The sequence below is a fragment of the Desmodus rotundus genome, chromosome 3, assembly GCF_022682495.2.
Source record: "Desmodus rotundus isolate HL8 chromosome 3, HLdesRot8A.1, whole genome shotgun sequence".
Taxonomy (NCBI): domain Eukaryota; kingdom Metazoa; phylum Chordata; class Mammalia; order Chiroptera; family Phyllostomidae; genus Desmodus; species Desmodus rotundus.
This window is the reverse complement of record NC_071389.1, coordinates 31,065,766-31,075,671: the sequence shown is the minus strand read 5'-3', so window position 1 is coordinate 31,075,671 and position 9,906 is coordinate 31,065,766. Positions and strand designations below refer to the sequence as shown.

Genomic DNA, 9,906 nt, shown 5'->3' with positions numbered 1-9,906 from the left:
TCAACAAGCGTTATGAGTACAACTATATAGAAGAAACAGAGGACTGAGAGAGAAGAAAGAGTTAAACTGAGATTTAAAACCAAGCTTTCTGACTCCAAAGTTTGCTACTGCCCCTCATGCTGATGGTGAAAAGCTGAGCCAAGTAAGGGAGAGTCAGGGTCCAAGGGTCCCTGGAGTTAGAGCCAGAGGGGTGGAAAATAACCAGAGAACTGGGGGAAGGTGGGGAGGAACGGGTGTAAAAGGTTACATACCCTGGCCCTTGGGTCTGGACAGGAGCCCAGGATTTAGGGGAGAAGATAAACAACTCGTGTTGTGTGAGGAGTAATCTGTCACGAGGTAGGGCAGGGGAGGAGGGTGTTGGGAGTAAGCGTGTAGATAGGTGAAGGAGTAGGTCAAGAGGAGAAGAGGCCCCTTGGAAGGTTGTTTGCCAATGAGATTTTTCAAAATACATTTTGTTGTTGTACCCAAATCATGGGCCTTAGATGTGATGTTGGGGGAGAGAATTGTGAAAACAGTGAGGGAAAGAGATTAACTTGCCCCATGTCTTTCTCTTGTATAGATGATCACAATGATGGCCTTAGATGACATGTAGACTCAGTAAGTGAGTATATGTGTGTATATATACATATATATGTATATATATACTCACTTTTGTGTATATGTGTATATATATACTTGCTTTTATATATATAGCTAAGTAATATTACTCGTGGTGTGAATCATCTCTCAACTTCTGGAGCCAAATTTTCCTTGCTTTTATAATACAGCCTCAGATTTTCACATATTCAATACCTCTGTTACTGGCTAAGTTGGGAATTAAATGCCACATGTTGCATCCACACTGAAGCTAATCTTTCAGAAAAGATAATAAGTGACAAGGTGGGCATAAGTATATGTGCTCTGTTGCTGAGCTACCTAGGTTCATATCCCAGTTCTGACATATATCTTAAATGCCCTCTCTATGACTCAATTTACTCATCTGTAAGCTAAGGATGATAATAATTATAGCACTCAAGTGTGTTATTATTCTATTAGAATTGCACCTGGTACAGACCAAGAACCACCATTACACTCACTCAAAATTGTGTGAATTCAAAATAATTTTAGTGCCTATGGAGGAAAACCATGTAGAAGGTACAAACTCACTGCATTCTGTAAAGATGGAATTCAACAGGACTATGGAAAGGGGAAGTAATGTCTTTGGAAGTCAAAAAACCCAAACTTCCCCATTTCCTTCCATTTCCTCCCTCCAAAACAGGAGTGCCTGCCATGCCAGCAGAGCCCACATCTGACGATTGCTCATGTGGCCACATTATTACCTGTCCAACTACTCTCTTCATGGCTGCAGTTCCCAGGATCAGCCAGGTGAAGACAACTCCAGGGCATCACTACCTGTGGCCAAAGCCTGGGGGCTAGATGGGCACTGAGTATTTGACTTACAGGGTTTTGCCACCTGCCACCATGGGCACCATCCCCTCTACAAGAGTCTGTACTGGCTCTGGCCACACATGCTCAGGGACAGATGGCAGTCCCAACTGGTTGACTTGAGGGTTGACAGACCAGTGAATGCCCAAACTGGCCTAGAGAGAGGAATGGAAAAGCAGAACACAGATAAGCTCCCTTGGGGACCCTAGAACAGTGTCTAGGAGCAGAATTTTTCAGAAGCTGACAAGCTTGGGCACCAAACAATCTGAATAAAAGGCATGTTACTGTGCTGAAACAAGGTCTCCCAGGTCCCTGCTGGGCCAGTTGGAGGGGACCCTAGAGCACCAGGTAGCATAGCTGGGGTGGTAAGAGGCTCCCACTGGTCAGTCCCCACCTTGGATCAAAGGAGAAGGACAGCCCCAATAATGCACATGATCTGGGAGCTTAAAGTGTCCTCCTTAAGTACTTCAAGCAGGACATTTCTCAGGTCATGGTGGGTTTGTCTGCCCACCTGCACCCCTACTCAAATACAAGCTCCATGATAGCAGGGACTTTTAGGGTTCACTGCTGAATCTTCAGCAACTAAGATGTCAATGGACCCAAAGTAAGTTCTCAATGTATAGTTATGAAATAAATGCTTGTGTGAAATCATGTACTCATCTACTCGTGTGTACTTGCTCATCCCCTATAGTGGAAACCTTTTTGGATGTCTTCCCAGCCCACCTACTCTGAGATTTTTTCTCCCAAAAAGGGTGGTCCCTTGAGTGACCCTCTCCCAGGGCCCACCACCTTCTTGGTGGTATCTTACTCAACCCCAGCCACAGTTGATTGTTCACAAGGTGTGAACACTTTGACCATATTACAATCCGATTCTCAAATACAATTCCCAGTGCCCCTCAGACATGATGTGTGGTAGAATGGTGCCAATCGGGATGGGTACAAGTGCTCTTTCCTCCATGCAGCCTCAGCTCCATGAAGACGGGGACTGTTGTCTGTTTATTTGTGACCGTATTGCCAGCTTCTAGAAAACTGTCACGTAGACCCCAGTAAACACTTGGTAAGAGAAGGAAAGCATGTACGTACAGAGAGGAAGAATGAGAGATTCAGTCCTGGCCCCTCTCCAGTCAACAGTTCTGCCCCTTCCACACCCTGTCTGCCTCCTGCCCTAAGCCCTGAGAAATACCCTGGAACCCTCAACCTTCTCTTTGTTCCTTTTCTCTTTCTTACATTAGCTCAAGATTATATCTGTCACTTGCAACAAGAATTTTAATCAGGACTCACCCTTCACTCCCATACACATCCTCATTCATCCTTCTTGCATTACTTTGTTCTTTTAAAAATAAGCCATAGTTCCTATAAGCCATTATCTAAGAATACAGAGATTACAGATATTAAAGGTAAGTTTGCCAACACGGGGCCCAGCAATTAGAACACTGAGTTGAGATATGATCATAGAGACACCCAAGTTGCTGTGGGAACACTGAGGTCAGTAGGCTTGGGTGTAAGGTGGCTCACCTGGCACAGCCTTTCAAGGTTTCCTCATTCTTCAGTGAAACTGGAGAATGTAATAATCTGTCCCCACTCACAGGTGTGCCTTAATCATTACACAATTGTACTGCTTAGTTAGGGTGCTTAACAAACAGGGTGGCTAAAACAGCAAAGTTTAGTGTCTCACAGTTCTGTAGACTAGAAGTTCAAAAGCAAGATGTTCATAGGGCCGGCACCTTCTGAAGACTGTGAAGGAACCATGTGCTCAAGGCCTCTCTCGCTGGCTAGTAAACCACAATCTTCTCCACATGTCTCTTTAAATCATCTTCCCTCTGCGAGTGACTGTTACTGTGTCCACACTTCTCCCATTTAATAGAGAGTTATATTGGATTAGCACCCACTCTAAGAACTTTGTTTTAACTTAATTACTCCTTTAAATACATTATTTCAAATAAAGTCACATTCTGAGGTACTAGGGATTAAATATTCAACATACAAATTTGAAAGGGACATAATTCAGACAGTAACTCCAAGTCTGGAAAAGAGGCTTGTGCACCATTCTGTTCATAACTGAACATTTATCAAGCATGTACTATATGTAAGCTTCTAAAGGCAGTTCTCGGTGAGGGCCCAACCAGAATCTGACCTTAGATCAAGTGTTGATGAAAAGCAAGAATCCAGATCACAGCCTGGCTCATCAGAACCAGTTCCAAGCTTCTAATCACGGCTGATCCAGAATTATCTAGCCGTGGTTGCCCTACTCTTCACCAGCACTTCAAGCACCAGACGTAAAGGGAGAGGTTTTGTTGATTTCTCTTTCCCTTGCTCACAGTTCCAAAATGATCAGGAGTTACAACAGCTTCAGAAATAGGTAGAGAAATTCCCGTGTGCCTGTCCTGGCTGATTGGGAGAGCGAGGTCGACCTAGTGGTTTGTGATCCTGACTACATGAAGGTAATCCTAGGAAGATCAGGTGAGAGCAAAACCTTAATTACGACTGGAGCAGCTCTCCTCTCTTTTGGTACATGACCTTGGGTAGTGAAATTCCAGAAGAGACTTGTGGTTCTGCTATCATTAATAGAAACCTCTACCAACCACCCTCCCAGCCCACAAAGGAGCCTAAGGCCAACAATATCTGCTCTAACTGAATGCTTAAACAGCTGTGTGAGGCCAATTTTTTTTTCTTTTATTGTCTTTCTCCCTCTCTTCCCATATAACCAGATTGAGATGATGTGTTATATAAGTTTCTCCAGATCAGAAAGACAGTTTCATATCCACCCCAACCTGCGTTTGACACCTATCCCGGGTCATAGGATGACTAAGCCCCAACAAATTGTAGGAAGACCATAGACTTCTGTGTTTTCTCTGGCACTGAGGATAGAGCTTATATTTCTGAATGATTGACTATCCCAGTCTCACAGGTGTTCTGCTACTGGGACACGGAGTCTGCCTCCCTGAGCCCACAGTGACTATTACGACAGAGAAACTGGGGGATGGGAGACCTGTAGAGGCCACTTGAGACAAACTACAAGCTGACAATGATCAGGCAGGGATGGAAGCTCATGGTCTGGACCACAGCTGCCTCCTGGGGGCTGCCTACCTTGTTTGGTCCCCTCCAGTTTTCTGTAATGCCCTTCCTTAACTTTCAGACTCAGCGTCTCATGGTCTCTACAGATTCCTGGCTCTCTGGATTGGTAAATATATCCAACCAGTACTGTGGGGTCCACCTGCCTTACCAAGAGCTATGTCTTTGGCTCACAGAGAACAGCAGGTAACCAGCACCATATCACTGCCCTCATCTCTGAATCAAACCTCATTTCTCTTCTAACAAAACCCTCACCACTTCCAGGTCATGGTGAGAGCCCCTCTGAAACTCAGCTTCTTCCCATCACCTCTCAGTGCTCCCCCGCGTTTTCAGAGTGACATTTACTTACAATCTTCTATTACCTGCTCCCCTACTTTTTTCACTCTTTAGCTCACAGCTGTCATAATAATATCCCACGTACCTTCCACTTTGGGAAATTCACATTCCTGAAAACACAGCACTTTCCTGCCTTTACCCACGATGTGCCATCTTCTGACATCCCTGCTTCCTTCCATATTGTCCCCAGTCACACTTCTGATTCCATCTCCCCACCCCCACACACCTATCTGTGGCCAGGGTATGGTTTGCTCCTGTTGGATGGACAGACGTGGTTCCAGCACCGGCGGATGCTAACCCCAGCCATCCACCATGACATCCTGAAGCCCTACATGGGGATCATGGCCGACTCTGTCCGAGTGATGCTGGTAAGTCCATCCCTCTCTCATCTGCACACACCCACTCTCAGCACAATTCACATGGTTCACACTAGGATGTATGGATGCTTCAGACATCCATCAGATAGAGCCAACTAGAATAACACAGCCAGTCAGAACTTACCATGTGACAGAGCTTCCCAGAGTGGATGGGACAGGAGGTACCTAGGCACCAGCTTGGATCCACATGACTTTGGTCATTGCCAAGGGAAAGGAGGGCCATGGAAGGAACAGAGTCCACTCACCTCACACCTCCACGTCTTCAGCACAGTGGACCAGAGCAATGGTCCTTCTTATGGAAAACAAGACAAATTGCCACTTTCAGGCCTGGGCAGTGGCAGCTTCAGTGACAGAGTGGACATCCCAGGATGACATTCAGATGGGCTCTGGCTTGGAGCACAGGCTTCGACATGAAATTGAGTCACTGCATGGAAGGGAATGGAGATTACATCCTCACTCACAGAGCCAGGTTCTGCCATCGCATCACTTGTCACCTGGTCTCTGATCTCAACAGCTGTACTCATTTGATGAATGAAAAGAATTAAAGTCCCTGATGTCCCTTCCTTAGCGCAGTATTTGTCACTTAGGTTTCCTCCTGCCGTCACACATTTACAACGTAGAGCTGGAGAGCACAAATCCCTCTAGGGAAGATTCCCTTTTTGTCCCCAGAGAAACAATATTTTCTAGTCTACCTGAAGGTGGTTACCATCATAACCTATTCTTAAAATTCAAACCTAATTCAGACCATTATGAGGGAACTTGTTTAATTACATAATCAAAGCTTCTAAGAATATAGTTCTCACTATAAAAACATCTGCTTCACAGTCTCAATATGCTATAATGACTCTGTTCTGGAAAGTGGAGGATTCCAAACAGGTGTCTGGAGAGACAGCTTAGCTTTGTCAGCTGAGGCCCGCTGGCCAAGTAGTGTTCAGTCAATATTCCTCTCCCACCACAGAACAAATGGGAGGAGCACATCATCCAGAACTCCTGTCTGAGATCTTTGAACATGTCTCCTTGATGACCCTGGACACCATCATGAAGTACACCTTCAGCCAGTAGGCCAGCATCCAAACAGACAGGTCACAGATAATCCTTCAGCTGCAGGGCTTTTGTTTCTATCAACTGATATGGACTCAGTGGAGAGACAGTTCATGCAGCTGGAATGCTCACCAGCTCAAAAGGCAAGAGTATTTGAGAGCTGCAGACCATGGACAAATTCTAGCCCAGATCAAATCTTGACTCAGCCACAGAGTCCTGATCCCTGGCATAGGGAGAATTCTGGTTACTCATACCACTGGTAAAGGATGGAGGGTCTTAAGGGCTATAAGACAAAAGGGATGAATGCCTCAGTGTCATCTTTCCCATTGTTGGTGGGAACTCCAACCTAGACTCTCCTCCACCTCAAAGACAGGGGCCTCTCAATACCCTAGTCCTTTCTGTATCTTCTCCCTTCAGGAACTCCCAGTCCTACCTCCAGGCCACTGGGGATGTGAAAAACCTCTTTTATTCTCAAATGAGGAATTTTTTCTACCAGAATGACATCATCAGTGGGCTGGCTACTGAGAGCTGCTAGACCCACCAGGCCTGCCAGCTTGCCCATCAGCACACAGGTTGGATCCACTGCCTGGGCTGCTTCCTTCCTTCATCAGGCACATCTCAAAGGCACTGGCCCTGACCTCAGGAAGAGCAGGCCCCCTGGTTCTCTTCAGGAGCTGCAACACACCCACACTGGGTACTTCTCTAGTGTAGGGCTTCGGAACCAAGGGTTAGGGTACCAGGGCCTCTGAGGGGCTGAAACTCGGGCTAAGGGAGAGACAGGTGGGCATTGTAGTTTGGGTAAGAATATGAACAAAGCCTAGAGGCTGGGAGTTGAAATACTTATTTTATTTTCACTTCATTCTATCTAGAACTTGAAGCAACTTAAGGGGTAGTTATTCAATAAAACAGTTGCCGTGCATGAAAAATGAGGACTGGGGGGAAAACCTTGGGGCTATGGAATAATGTGTTGTCCAGGAGTTATAGCTGGACCTCATGCTCACAGACTTCCCAGATCCCTTGTCCTGTCTGTCCTGAGGAGGAAGACACACCCAGCAGGAGGAGGCACCTGGGCCCCACTTCCCTGGATAACTGACTGAGTGGGGACAGGACAGGGAAGGATCCTGTCACCCAGCACCAAGGACACAGAGGTGACCACTCACCAATCCATGGGAGAAAAAAGTCATACACATCAGAGGTCTTGGGTCTGTAGGAGACAGAGAAGATTAGATCAAGCCAGGACTGGGGGATTTCCAAAAAGGCTCATTGATAAATAGGATGTGAACCTTTATTGCTCAGACTTAGGGTGCTGGCCCCGGACTCCCTGAGCCCTTTGTTCTCAGAAAGTCCTGCCTCCTCCCGAGAATGTTCATCTCCTAGGCTGTACGTGGTTTTGGCAAAGTCAGGGTCATAGATGTTCAGGGAGCCAAGGAACTGTCCATACCAGAGTGGGTGGGCATAGGGGAACTCGTGGGCCCAGGATACCATCTTGTCCAGGCTCCCTGTCTGCTGGATCTGTAATGGTGGCAGAAGGCCAGGCCACTCAGGAACCTGACATTACCTGCCATGCCCTGAGTCCCTCAGCCTTTCCAGAAAGTCCCTGGGAGCATCCTTCCCTCCTCCTACACCCCAACCCAGCCTCTCACCCAGTCCTATGCATCTCTGAGTACAGTCCCCTCTCCAGCCACAGAGCCACTGCTTTTAGTCCAAGTCACTCTTTCATTGCACCTGAATTAGCTCAACCACCCCACACTGGCCAACTTGCTGCCTTCTAGTGCCTGCCACTAACCTTCTACCTACAGTGCATCCACAAAAAGATCTATTTTCAGCATTAAAACTCTTCATTAGAAAGATAACACTAGCCTGTTGTGCGAAAGAGAAGCACCTCGAGTCCATCCTGTTAACATTTGACGTGTTTTAATTGAGGACCCACTATGTGCAAGGCATTGCCTAGACATCTCAACAGAATAAGATGTCTTTTAGTCTATGGGGAAGACTGTCCTTTCATTCTGTGGGGAAGACTGATAAGAAACAAGTAAACAAGTTAAGTAAAATGGTACAGACTGTAGTAACCTCTAAGAAGGAAATAAGCACTGTGCTACAAGGGAGACTAACAGGGGGACCTGCTTGGATAAGAATGATCCACGTGGCTTCTCGTTGGAGATGACATTTAAGGTGAAACCCAGAGGATGATAAGGAGCTGGTCACGTGAAGAGTAAGGGGAGGACATTACAGGTCTAGCGAACAGCAGGTACAGAGGCTCTGGGGTGGGAAACAGTGTGGTGTCTTCCAGGAGCTGCCTCACGGTAGGACAGTGGCCTGACATGAGGATGCAGAGATCATCCCAAGGGTGGTATGTGCCCTCTGGGAGCCTTTCTAACCACATCTATGCACTCAGAGGTGTTCATATAAAAATAGAGCACACAATAAATACCTTTCCAAGCCTGACTTTTTTTTCATTTAACGTATCTTGTCATTCTTGTCAAAGTACTATATTTAACTGTCCCTCAATATTTGCAACAATTATGCCAATATAGTGTTGTACTATAATATAGTACAACCAATATAGTGTTTGTCCTATTTTGAGAGGGTCTGTCAGAAACTTTGGTGGCCTGCCTATGGGTCTCAGAATAAAGTCTGAGCTTCATCATTGGTGAGGAGGTATAGATAATTGATAATCTTTGTTAAGCATTTGCTGTGTGCCAAGCCTTCCAAACACTTTACAGCTTGACCTTGTCCAGTCATTACAACAACTCTGTGAAGTCCCATTCAAGGGAGGAGGAGCCTAAAGTACAGAGATCTGAGGTTCCTTGCCAAGGACTGCATAGCTTATAAGGGAGGTGGGACATGAACCAAGAAATTTGACTCTGTGGCAGGCTATCTTCAAAGATTGATAGATCCGCTTTGAATACGGATTTCCCCTCTGTTAGATGTGTGAACCTGGGCAATTTCTCGTGGCTCTCTGAATCTTACTCTCCTCATTGTGAAAATAGGAATGATGATACTTAGCTGATAGGACTGTTTTGACATTAGAAAAATCATGTAGGGCACGTGTGTTATGAATTGAGTTGGGTGGCACTTAAGGCCCTTAAATAATAAAATATGCTTAAAAGGACCCAGGGCTTGATGCTTCACCAGGTGATCCCTTGACAAGTAGCTCCCTCCCCTTAAGCCAACCTCTCCCCTGCTCTTCCTACAAGCCTCCTCCCTGCATCTTCTGACACATCTTACTCCCAAAGGCCCCCAGCTACACTAAAGAACATTCTCTGAACATGCCCTAAGATACCTCTACCTATGGGTAAAGGATTGAACAAAACTTGTCTCCTGTCACATGGAAGCTGACCTTCTCTTACACTATCCAACCCTGTTTTCCTGGGCATTTGATCCCCTCAGGATAGCAACTGTGCTGCTAGGCAAAATATCTAGAACAAAAATGAACTTTGGTTGGTAAATATGTCTGGACTGGGAAGAACCATGAGTGAACGATAAACACCTGATGGAAACGCAGGCTTTGGGTTTTCCTGAGGGTGAGTGCAAGGCTCTTGCAGGAACCCTGGGACAGTCAGTGAGAGTCCGTGGGGCTTGAGGATTCGAAGACGAGGTGGAAGCACAACCCCAATGTGGATCTCATGTCCTTGCCCCTGGCCAGCCCCTTAGG

The 9,906-nt window shown here is 46.2% G+C and overlaps 1 pseudogene; it reads left to right on the top strand.

Annotated features, from left to right (window-relative positions):
* The first annotated feature begins 1,461 nt into the window (after positions 1–1,461).
* On the top strand, positions 1,462–6,888 carry LOC112314511 (cytochrome P450 4A11-like; annotated as a pseudogene).
* The last annotated feature ends 3,018 nt before the right edge of the window (positions 6,889–9,906 follow it).